Genomic DNA, 12657 nt, shown 5'->3' on the forward strand with positions numbered 1-12657 from the left:
ATATATGTGCATCAATGTTTATAGTGGTACAGTTTGTAATAGCTAAAACTTGGAAGCAACTGAAGACCTTTTAGATGTTCTTCATAGCTCATCTCAGAGGTTTTGTAGAATAAAGGCAAGAGAAGCTAATGTCCCTGAGCTGGTTTCAGAGACCTCAACATGAGCAACAGGAAGGCTATTACTGAGGCTGAAAAATCATAGGATACCCTAAAATAGTCCATGTTGTTATTTCATTGTAGCATTTTTTTTTTAAATCTACACAGAGTGTTAGGCTTCTGAGGTGGTAAACCTTGTCAGCCTGACTGGATTAAGAGACTCCTGCAGAGGAGATTGAAGTGTGAATCACAAACCTCATTGATAGGTTAATCCGTACTGAGTTAACAGTTAAACTAATTAGGAAGTGTGGCTGACTCAGAGGAACTGATGAGCTGAACCTAGGGATTATATATGTATCTAGTCCCTGGCCTTTACGTCTTAGGCTCTTTCCACATCTCTGCCTCCTAGAGGACATGAGTTATAGAGATTCCTCCACCACTCCCTTATTCCATGGTGTTTCTGCTTTGGAGCCAGCTCACTATGAACTGGAATCTCTGAAATCATGGGCCAAAATAACCCTTTCTTTAAATTGTGATATTTTGTCCAAGCAATAAGCAATGAAAAACTGACTCATATAACTTCCTTATTCCAAGGTAAAGCAGATGAGATGATTCTTTTGCTCACCTAATGCTATCTTTTGGTGAGTTATTTTTAATTATTTTTCTATTTAACCTCTCAAGTATATTATAACCTGCATTGCCCAGCATTGCTTGTACTAATATTCACCCTCTATATTTAAATTTATATTTATTGAAAATATACAATGAGCCATCTGCTCCATATTATCATAGCAACAACAGGTTAATGACAGAGTATGATTTAGGCAAGGGAATTGCCTATTGCTATGTATCCAAACTGTGCCTCTTAGTAATTCAATAGCACTTAGGTTTGATCATATATATGTATATATGACTCTACCATTTGAATTCATATTGAAACTTACAGTGACAATGACTAATACTTCCCTGTGCATCAGACATTTGAAGTTCTTTAATGAATGTAATAGATCAATTACAGAACCAGCCTCACATCTTTAATGTTCTCTCATCTGCTGTCCTTCCCCAGGTACCCACACCTATTTATTTATTTTTTTCCCCATTAAGTTTATTGGTACATTTAAAGCAAACAATACAGTTACATTTATCATTGGGATCTCATACGTTTACATGATATGTCTTGGTTCTTATTTTTTCTTCCCCATACCCCTGTGCTCCCTCCACACCTATTTAGAAACCAAATGGTAAAAGTTATTGTTCCATTTCTTGAATCTAGAATGTACTTGTGTCTTGTTAGTGGTATGTGGTACACCTGACAGTGCACCAGTGTTGAGGCTAGGCTTCAAAGGGCCTTGTGTATTGGAGGCTGATCAGACCCACAATCACCCAACCAAGGGTACAGTGGACAGATTAAAAAGACAAGGCAAATCTTAACATATAAGTGGGGGGCAGAATGGTCAAAGCTCTTATCTGTCTAAGACACCATCTCCTGGAGCTCATCACTACTTATTGATCATACAGCTTTTAGAAGGTGCGTGTAAGAGCTGGTTTAGGAACCAGTATACTGATGCAAGAGCAGGGGCCTAGAAACAAGGAACAAGATATTTAGTAAGAACATCTCTTTGATTGATAGGAAATTTTTTTTCTCATGGATTACTTTTTGCCTCTATGGGAGCTTTCTGTAGCAGTCCTGCTACCCTTAGCTGCACTATTGTCTTGCCGTCCAAGACATCACAGAGTCACGGATCATTGAGACCTCTGCTGTGACCAGTCATGTGGGGAGTTGTTCCTTTCCCACACACCAACTGCTAGCTCTTTAGGAAAGCCATTCTGAGCTAATAGACACACTCAGACTTTTAATATGAAAAGTTTATTTATAAATTTGTAGCTCATTCAGGGTGGTATCCATCATTCATTTACCTTAACTGTCTCTCCTGGGACTACTATACTATGTGATTAAGCCAGGACATCCTGCTAGAGGCTGGGATCTATGTGGGAGGGAGGACAGTTGTTCTAAGGATGGCCTGAGCCAGTCTATGCAATTGGGCCCCCAAACACACAACAGAATTGCCTATCTGATTCTCAATATATTGAAGACACAAGAGTGAGACTAGCTTAGACTAACAGAAACACCCATATAGCCCATAGATTCAGACAATAAAATGCTAATTCTTTTAAGTCATTGGATTTTGAGTGTTTTATTTCAAAACAGTAGCTAACTCACAGTGTATTACTCCATTTAAGCCTTTTTATACAGTGATGTAAATATTGTTAATATCGCTACTTAATGGCTGAAGAAATTTAGAGTTAGCAAAATGGTTGACTTAGCTAAATTCTTACAACAAATAAGTGATAACCAGGATTTGAATCAAAATAGTTTTAACCACAGAGTTCTTATGTTTAAATATTTTGTTATACAGTTCCTCTTGAAGAGTATGTTATTCACAACTTATAGAATAATTAAGTCCACAAGGGAAATAGAGTTTACTTGATTTTTTCTGTAGAAATGAAGATTGAGAGTTTGCTCATTTGACAACATCATAAAGACAAAGCATTGTCCCAGCTTTTTTTTTTTTTGAGTTATTGTTGATACTGAATGAAAAACTAATTATTCTGGCCAGGGGTTAGCACAGTGGCACTGGGCCTGCCTTGCTAGCACAAGATCCTGAGTTACATCCCCACTAAGGAGAAAAACAAAAACAAAAATATCTATTTTTTAAAATCTCAGTGAAAAGCACTTATTTTCTGGTGGATGATTGTAAGATTTTGAGGTTTAATACTTTAGGTGCCTCTTGGTGCACAGCACAGTTTTCAATTCTTGGACTATTTAGCCTGTATTTATTGAGTCTTTGTTTGCTTGAGTCCGTTCGTTTCTGAAGTCATCATCACCTGGGCAGTAGGCCAAGTGGTCATGGCCAATATGCTATGATGACAGAAGGAGGCTGTTAGCCACACTGTAGTGCCAGGCTGAGACCTGTATTCTTAGGCCTTGGCCAAAATGGAAATTCTCTTCCTCTGGAAATAATGTATTTTTCTCCAAAAAGAGACAACATTTGCTGTTACCTGAATTATAAGAACTGTACCTTCTTGTGTTGGAGAAAACAAACAAACATGAAAACTAATAGACTCACTTTTGGGAGAATGAAACTTTACCTTCTACAAAGAAATACCTAAATTCCACACTTTGCTTTCACAGAGCCCATGATCAGATTTTCCTTTAATCACTGGAACAAATTTAAAGGAAAAGAAAAAAAAAAAAGACCTGAGTAAGTACAAGCAAGATCAAATTCAACCTAACATCTTAAAATTTTGCTATTTTTGTCTGCACTTTGTACAAGGCAAGAGATTCAGCTTTGTGATAGAATCAATTAAATTGATGATGTGAAAGGGAGATTCGCCTTGCAGAAGCAATCCTTAAATATGCATTTCCTGTCCATTTCTTGTCCTTATTCTTTGGAAAAGAGTGTAGCAAAGCAAGACTGGTGCTTTTATGTCTATTATGCAACATATCCTTCATGAAATCTTACAAAGAGACTCCTTTTCATTCTATAATGAAGCTAAAGATTTTCTACACATAGGGGAAAAATCCCTGCTTGCCCATACTTCTTGCTTCTGACCTGCTCCTATTTGCTGCAAAGTATAAATGATTTAATGGCTAACTTTCTATATAGTAGATAATAGATTTTAGTCACACAGTAGGTTAATGACAGAGTACGATTTAGGCAAGGGAATGCAAATTTTATTTTATGATCTAATTTATATTAAGGAATGTATCTTAAATTTCCTCAATAATTTGAAAATGTAACAATCATTTTTAAAGTGAGATAATCTTTCTATCATTGTTGTGTCACTGATGTATAAAACTTATAAATTGTGTATATTTCGTAGTCACTTAGCAGAAAGTATGAATGAAACAATAAGATGGGGTGAGTGATCAAATTTCTTCTATTAGCTTATCTGTATACTGTACTTTATCTAACTATCTATCTATATATCCATCCATCTATCTATCTATGTATCAAATGAAATTGTATAAAGTTCCAGATGTGAATTATAAAATTGAATCTCATGATGGGGAAGTTGGAACATAAATATTGTGCATTTACCTGAGGAATCTATTCAATGATGGATGAAAAATCTGTTGTATTCACATAACAAAGACATTGGCAGACCTCAAGCCTCACTGGCTATTAATCAGAGACATAAGTTTGTATACTACATACCACCATACAATAGTTTGTTTACATGACAGTTTCTTCTAGACTGATGGATGCGAAAGCCTGAGCACATGAGATGCTATCCAGTCTTGTAAGTCAAGTCCAGGTTTATTTTATTACCTTTGCTGTATTCTGTTACTAGGTGTAACCCATACTCAAAAAGATTTTTAGATTGTATGACAGGACCACCACAAGGCTCATTACCACTGATTATACAATTTGTAAAATTGGAAGTCAGCAGCTAGTGCATATTTATTTAAAACTTTTTTCTATACTCATTACAGTAATATACTGAGATTTTAGTGTTCTTATATGGTTGTGATGGTTAAATTTACTTGTCAACTTTATTAGTTTAAGAGACTCCCAGAGAGGTGACTGGATCAGATTAATTTACTGACATTCATAGTTGAATGTGTTGTTAGGAGGTGAAGCCCAGTAGTAAGTTAGTCAATGGGAGTGTGCTTAATTAATAATGGTTGAATGAAATTTATGAATGGATAGAAAACCAAATTACATGTTTTTTGTAAAAAAAAAAAACAAAACTTGTGGATATCCACATCTCAATGAGCACAGCGATAAATGGAGATGTATGTGTGTTTGTATATTGTATACACACAAATATGAGCATGTTAACATTATTTACTTCAACTATACTATTGAATATTGATAAATGGAGGGAAAATATAGCTTTTGTTTTATATTAATTTCTTTCTTCTCTTATAAAAGCATTATAGTTTTCTAAATTATAAATATAAATTATTTTTAAAGGTAAAATGTCTACAAATCATTTCAATGATATAAGAAAATGCTTAAATTGCAAAATTTTGATAGAGTGATTCAAATTATGTAAGATAAAATATGACAGGTTAAATGAGAAATGACTGTGAATATCAGCAATGGTAACTAAGAGAAAGTTTTTCCTATCTTCTTTTAGAATAAAATTGTTTTGGCACAATTCTATCTCCGTTATTGGAAAACCACTATTGTTAAGTGAGACTATATTCTTCTCATGTACATTTATATATTTTCACAATGTATGTTTAAATAGATAATTTAGGTTTCAAAGATAATATAACTTTGTGTATGTCCTTCTGAACCTTGCATTTATAATCACAAAATGACATTTAAAATATTTCATTGTTTCAGTTCTTATCTCTTGACAATACCCTCAGAAATGCAATGCTTTGTTGTTTATAACTGCTAGCAGTTAGATGGGGTTTATTGTATGTGTCTTTGTGTTGTATACAATCAAATATCAGCATGTTAACACTAATTATTTGAAGATTATTCTATTGTATGTATATAAATGGAGGAAAAGTTAAGTTTTTGTTATATATCAGTTTTTTCACTTTCTGTGTCCACCACCATGGTAATTATTATTTAGTCCACAATGTAATCTAATTTTAATATGAAAATCTAATCTAATAAGACATTTTTCTAATACTAAGTTCCAAAACAGAGGTGAAATCCAATTTAAAGAATATGGGGCTGAAGACCCAGAAATGCTCATTGGCACAAGTGATTAGATTAGCCTCTTAATACAAATGTGTTCTATTTCTTAGTTTTGCCTTGAGATGGTCCCAAGCCATAGTAAGACTCTAGGCTCCTCAATCAGACTGACTTTCTTCTTAATTTTCTTTTATTACCTAAATTCTCTCTGAATTACTGTCTGTAGGATTTACCATAGTATTTTCACATATGCTTTTGTTGTCTTTAGAGTTGTTGTTCTTCAGTTACATGCACACATCTAGTTTTTTCCCCAGCAGACTCAAACAGATCATAAGAAATGAGCAAGGCAGCCATAATAATGGGTACCAGCTGTCTATCCTTTCTGTGAAGAGCAGTTCTATGACTTAGAACTTAGGAATTCTTAATAGGGCTCTCATTTCTCTTGGTGGGCAACTAAAGAATTGAGATTATAGATTTTCAGTTGCCAAAATATTCGTTAATAACTTTGAGTATGTTGAACTAGGCTGAGTTATGAAGTCTTTTAAGTGGTTTTATAAGATGAAATGTACAACTGCTCAAGGATAGTTCATTTGTTATGAGCATAATTATGAGCACATTCATTACATTCTCTAGCTTCTACCTAAATACCTTTAATAAAAGGAACTCATTATACCCTAAGACAGAGTCTGCTTCATTTTACAACAGTTTATTTTGTTATAAGATAAAAGGATCATTGTGTCTATTTCCAAAGGCTCTGAGAACAAGATGATTTTTGTGGGAGTTGTGACTGGCTTTTAGATCAGAGATTAGTGAAGAGCTCTGGGAAGCATGATGCAGAAGTAAATATGTGTTATCACTGAAGCTATGCAAAAATTGACTATGATATAATTGCCCACAGGTCTAAAAGCCAAAAGAAATCTTCTATTCAGACTCCATTGTATAATTACAGTGTTCTGGATGGGTCAGATGATGTTGAAAAGAATAGGTAGCAGGATATGAGTTATAAGAATGGTTATGAGAATAAAGAAAATTTCAAAGAAATATTTAAGAATGGAATTATTTCACTCTGGACAAAGAAAGATTGAAGAAAGGCAATGGTGCTATTTATGTATGGGCTTAAAATCCTTTAATCACATGTCCTCTGCCAAACACTGAAAACTATTTCATTAAAAAAAATATGACCTGAAAAAAATATGACCTGAATTAAGGTGGTGCAAGTTATATTTTCTATTCCGCTTAATATAAATATGCATTGTTTGAACTGCTGTTTGAACCCATGGCCTTGTCACAGAGCTACATCCCAAGTCAGAAAAGGGCTAAAGGTATAGGGGAAATGGGAAGGTTAGGGGAAAAGAAATAAAGGAAAAGAAAAAATATGAAAAAATGGAAATAAAGTTTTTGTAAATAGGGAAGGGAGGAGAGGGTGAAGGGAGGGCAGGGTTATGGGGAAAAATGAGAACCAAGACCTGTCATGTAAAGGTACAAGATCCCAGCAATGAATGTAACTGTACTGTACACCTAAAATGTACCAATAAGCTCAATGAGAAAAAAAATTGAGATTAAATCTTGCCACAATTGCTAATTTGCTTAGGCTGGGCTTGAACTTTTAATCCTATTGCTGCAGTCTCCCAGAATATTGGTATTACAGGTGTGTGTTACCATGCCCAGTGAATGTTTATGTTTTACTACAGAAACACTAATATATTTGGTTATGGAATGTTGCTCTAAGCCTTGTTGGATGCGTTGGGTCTTATTTTGTTAATCATATTATCTTTCTAAAGTTTGAAAGTTTGAAAACTGTGAAACACACTTGTCCTTAACATAGGCTATAGCCAGTTTTTTCCACATCTAATATTTGTGGGGACAGTCCTTTTGAAAACTTTTTTTCTGTTTTCATAAATTTAAAATACTTTAATATTGCAAAATGATGATTCTTAAGGCAAACACCAATCAAAGAATCATATAGAAACTAAGGAGAGATACTACATTCCTAAGGAAAAGACCTTCCATGCCTGCAAATAAATTAAGAACTAAGTGCACAGGAAGAGAGAAAACACAAGATATAAGAGTAGTAATTTATAACTAGATTTGGGATATATTAGAAAATCTGATGAAAGCAGTCTTGCTCACTTTATCCTAGAAAGGTTACAAATCAATGCCAAATTATACATGTATTTTCATGATATTCAAAATTCCTTAAGCTCATATAATTAAAATTTCCTGATCTAGAATGTGATTTAGGCCTAAATTAATGTAATATCTTCCTATAGATAAAATATAGCTAAACCATTTTGAGATTTTTGATTGGAGGAAATAGATCCTCTTCACCACCATAGTTTAAAAGGTGAAATAATACATAAAAGCAGGACTCCCTTTAAAAAGCATAGCTTTCCTGACTAAACTTCCCATACACATAGTCATCTTTCCAAGTGGAAAGACTTGAAAGAGAGAATTTAGAGGAAGTAAGTAGAATTTCTTTGTTGAACTTACTAACCCATATAGTCTCTTTGTCTTCTATGGGCACAAAAGAAGAAGGGCAGAAGAGTGTCAGAATGTTCCTGCCTGGTCAGTAGAATACAAATCTCATGGAAACCTGACCAATAAGGATAATTATTGACACTAACATGAAATGTAGTCATTTTTGAATTTTAAACTAGTATTAACCAACAACAGGCAAAGAAGCCAAACTTCTCTGAAGGTAGAGTAGGCCACAGTAACTACACATGGAGTACACTAAATCTAGGGTGTAGATTTTTCAGGCAGAGTACATAAGAATATCACTTCTGAAATTGTGATTGAGTAAAAGACACACAAGCCTAAAATTTAGGGAGGTAGACATTCGAGTTTGGTATCTTGTTCCTATGAGGATTTGTTCCCTTTTAGGACTCTCAGAATTTCCAGAAAGAATTTCTGGAAAGGACTCCTAGCTATATTTTCATGTAAAATGAATGACTAAAGAGCTTCCTTTCTCTCAGAAAGAATTATGGTCTTTATTCAGCCATTTCTAGTCTAGAGGGTATCCTCATACTTATTAATCTCAACTAAAGGCCAAACTGAAAGTTATAGCTTTATTTAAAAAAAATTACTTTATTCCTCTCCCCTCTTCACCCTATTCATTATACAATACCACACAGACAGCTAAATTTAACTGACTGGTTGTATTTTTTCTTACCTTTCTTTTTTTAATTATTATTTTTAATTGATTTTATTGGTACATTTTAGGTATACAGTACAGTTACATTCATTACTGGGATCTTGTACCTCTACATGACAGGTCTTGGTTCTCATTTTTTCCCCTTGTCCCTGTCCTTCCTTCACTCCTCCTCCCCTCCCCGTTTACAAATGCTTCATTTCCATTTTTTCATTTTCTCATATTTTTTTCTTTTCCCTTATTAGCTTTCCCCTACCCTTCCTACTTTCCCTACACCTTTAGCCCCTTTCTTCCTGTTTCACATTGTCCATTATACCATTAGGATCTTATGTACTATTATAGTTTATTCACACCAGAGAAACTATTCGGTATTTCCACGTGTGACTTATTTATTTCACTTAGGAGTATATCCTCAATATGTATCCATTTTCCTATGACTGAATCTAATTTCTCATTCTTTATGGATGGGTAATATTCCATTTTATAGAAAAAACACATCTTTATCCAGTTTCCAACTGATGAGCAAATGGGCTGTTTCCAAGTTTTAGCTATTACAAACTGTCGCTATAAACATAGATGCACATATATCTCTGTGATATGATTCTTTTCTTCTTAACTTTCTCCAAGTTCATAGATAGAAACTAAATATAACAGCTGTATATCTACTTTGCAAAACTGGAATCATATTTTATACACCTCTCTATACCTTCCTTGTATCATGTGAAATATATTGCAGTTCCACTAAATCAATGATCAAAGATCTAACTCATTATTTTATTGAGCATTACCATATTACATGATTAAATGTGACTACAGTTTGTTACTTCAATTAGGTCATTCAATTTGTGTGCAGTAATTTTGCTTCTTTAAAAATAATTATTGTCTTCACGTACATAGTATAAGATAATTGGTATTTATATTTCTTCATACTTCTAAGAGTTTGATTGCTAAATTCAAAGTGTATTTTTGTTTTTGTTAATATTTACAAGTGTTTTATTGTTTTTGAAAAACATATATGGGCTGATTTTTCTTAATTACCAGGTATTCTCAAGTAAAACAGTGCAGTAAATGTTAAATTACTTCAAAGCAAAATAATTTCAAAAGCTTAATTCTAAACATTTTATCAGAAATATTTGTACAGAAAAGTTCTATTGAAAAAGGGAACTGATTTCCTTTTCCCCTCTAATTTTGGCTTCTTTTCTCACAGGGGCATAATTTTTTTACATTATAAATACATGTATTAATATATGTATGCATTAATAACAAATTACAATAAATGAAAATATTAAGAGTGCAGTTAATTGCACTTTGATAAACATACCCCAAGGAAAATAAAGCTCACTTCCTTTATTCAAAAAGTTTTCTCATGTAAAGAGGAATGAGAAGATGTAACCTGGAAGGGTCATTGAATCATGAGCCTTTCGAGGTAAATGAAACCTGAGATAACGTAAGGACAAGTTAAATGACACAAGAAGAGAGGGACAGGTTGAAGACAAAAAGAAGGGGAATTTATCATGACAAATAACTGGGAAGATAGGAAGGGTCTGGATGTAGTAGGACTGGCCACAGAAAGTAAGAGCCAAAGTGGTCAGGTTTGAGAGACTGAAGGTACTAAATGAAGATATAGATAAATCTATACAGTTATGGTGTCAGGAAATTGAGGGGGTTCTGTATGATGGCTCTGTTTTCTTCCTTGAGACAGGAGGTGAGTTTGTGTGATGCGAGGCTACAGATTGATAATGGGTTAAGAAGTTAGAGAAGGATGGCTGTTAACAGTGGTGGTGAAAGTGAGCAAGACAGAGAAAATCAGTGCTGAGCCTCAAATAAAGTTGAAGACTAAGATTTCCTTGTGATATGAATGGTGTGATATTCCTGAGACGTATTCAACTATTGGCTATTGGAACTGGCAGTCTAATTCATCTCGAGTTCAGATACCAGGTTGGTATGGTGGATTAAGATGAGCAGCAGATTCTTTAAATGTGGTGTATGTAGCTTCTTCCTGTAAATCTGGATCTATACATGATTTCTCCACTAGTAATCAGTAGAAATGATATTGTGCCAGTTTCCTGGCCAGGTTGTACATTACCAGAAACTTTGACCTCCTGTTCTTGGAACACACATTTTGAGGAAAGGCCAGTTTTCATGAAAGAAGTCTGATTACTCGGAGACCACCTGTGCTATGAAACCATGCTGTGAGATAGCCTAAGATAGTCATGTGGACAAGTAAAATAGAAAAAGATGTTAAAACAATCCCACTTATCCCAAACACCTTCTGGGTCTGGAGGAGGCAAGAGTAAGACAAATTTTATTAACAGAAAATAGAAGAGAAAAGGCCTTAGAAGTCTTGATAACACTTCCATAGAGGGCAAGTTAACAAGACTTGATAAATGAACCTACAAACATGTTTAGGAGATTTTTATTTCTTTTGGGAAGAAATTCCCACAAGAAAACATGGTTTATGGATATAGAGGTTAAGAGTTCCTAAATTATCAAAGATGCAACATCAGGCAGTGGAAAATTCTAGCTATGTTAATTTTACATGTGGCCTTTCCAGTAAAAAATCTTTCTTGATATCTTAAAATTTTTCTTGATATCAAAATATCTTACTTCTATAGTTAAGTGTGCCCTGGGCATTTACGTTCCCTTCAAGACACGTGAGCTAAAGGCACTTAGAGAAGAGTGCTGTGTTGAATGCACAAGTGGAGGGAGCACCATCACTAGTGGCTTTAGCTATATTTCCAGTGCACCAAGCCAGCAAAGGAAGTTGCATCTCTGGATGTTGATTGTATTCTCTTCTCTGGGAGACCCATCGCATGTGCTGAGGCTGATGGAGTGGTGGTATTAGTCTGACCAGTAACCACAGCTGGTTTTGATCCAGTTCTCAAATACAGAGGTGTCATATCTTTTGGAAGTATTTTCTCCTTAAAATAAAATAACAAATTGAATATATCCAGTCAACCAAAGGTAGAATTTGGAAAAATGTTTAAATCTGATTGAGGGGAACACAAGGACAGTCAAACTGAAGAATTTAGGCCAGAATATGTGCTTTGGAAAATAAATTGTCCTACTTGGCAGACTACCTGGATGAAATATTCTATTTGTCAAATCTTTGTTTATGATATTAGTAAAGAAATTATTATTTGATGTTTTGTGTTTCTCTACTTAATAGGACTTTGTTTAAGGCACTGTGGAGTACATTTTTCCTGCCTTAAAATAATTAATTGTGTGGCTGTATTTAAGATGCCATTTTAATAATTTCTATTGGTGTTTGTTATCCTGGGTTATGTATGAAAATAATTAAGATGAGTTATGAACATTAAATTTCTATGCACAACCGGATGTTATTATGCTATATTTGAGATATGTAGATTGATTAGGTGGATAAATATGTAGACACACATCCTAATATCTTATAGAAACCATACTGACTGCAGAGGGCCTTTGAGATCTATTTACCATAAAACTCAAACTATTTTAAGATCTAAATTAGATTTTTTTATTTTTATTTTTTTTCAGCTTTAATTGAGTTTATTGGTACATTTTAGGGATACAGTACAGTTACATTCATTGTTGGGATCATGTACCTCTACATGGCAAGTCTTGATTCTCATTTTTTCCCCTTACCTCTGCCCTCCCTTCACCCCCTCCTCCCCTCCCCATCTACAAACACTTTATTTTCATCTTTTCATTCTCTCACATTTTTTTTTTTTTCCCTTTTTACTCTTCCCCTACCCATCCCACCTTCCCT

This window comes from Fukomys damarensis, unplaced genomic scaffold, assembly GCF_012274545.1.
Source record: "Fukomys damarensis isolate Sample0158 unplaced genomic scaffold, DMR_v1.0_HiC HiC_scaffold_1, whole genome shotgun sequence".
In the NCBI taxonomy this organism is placed as follows: domain Eukaryota; kingdom Metazoa; phylum Chordata; class Mammalia; order Rodentia; family Bathyergidae; genus Fukomys; species Fukomys damarensis.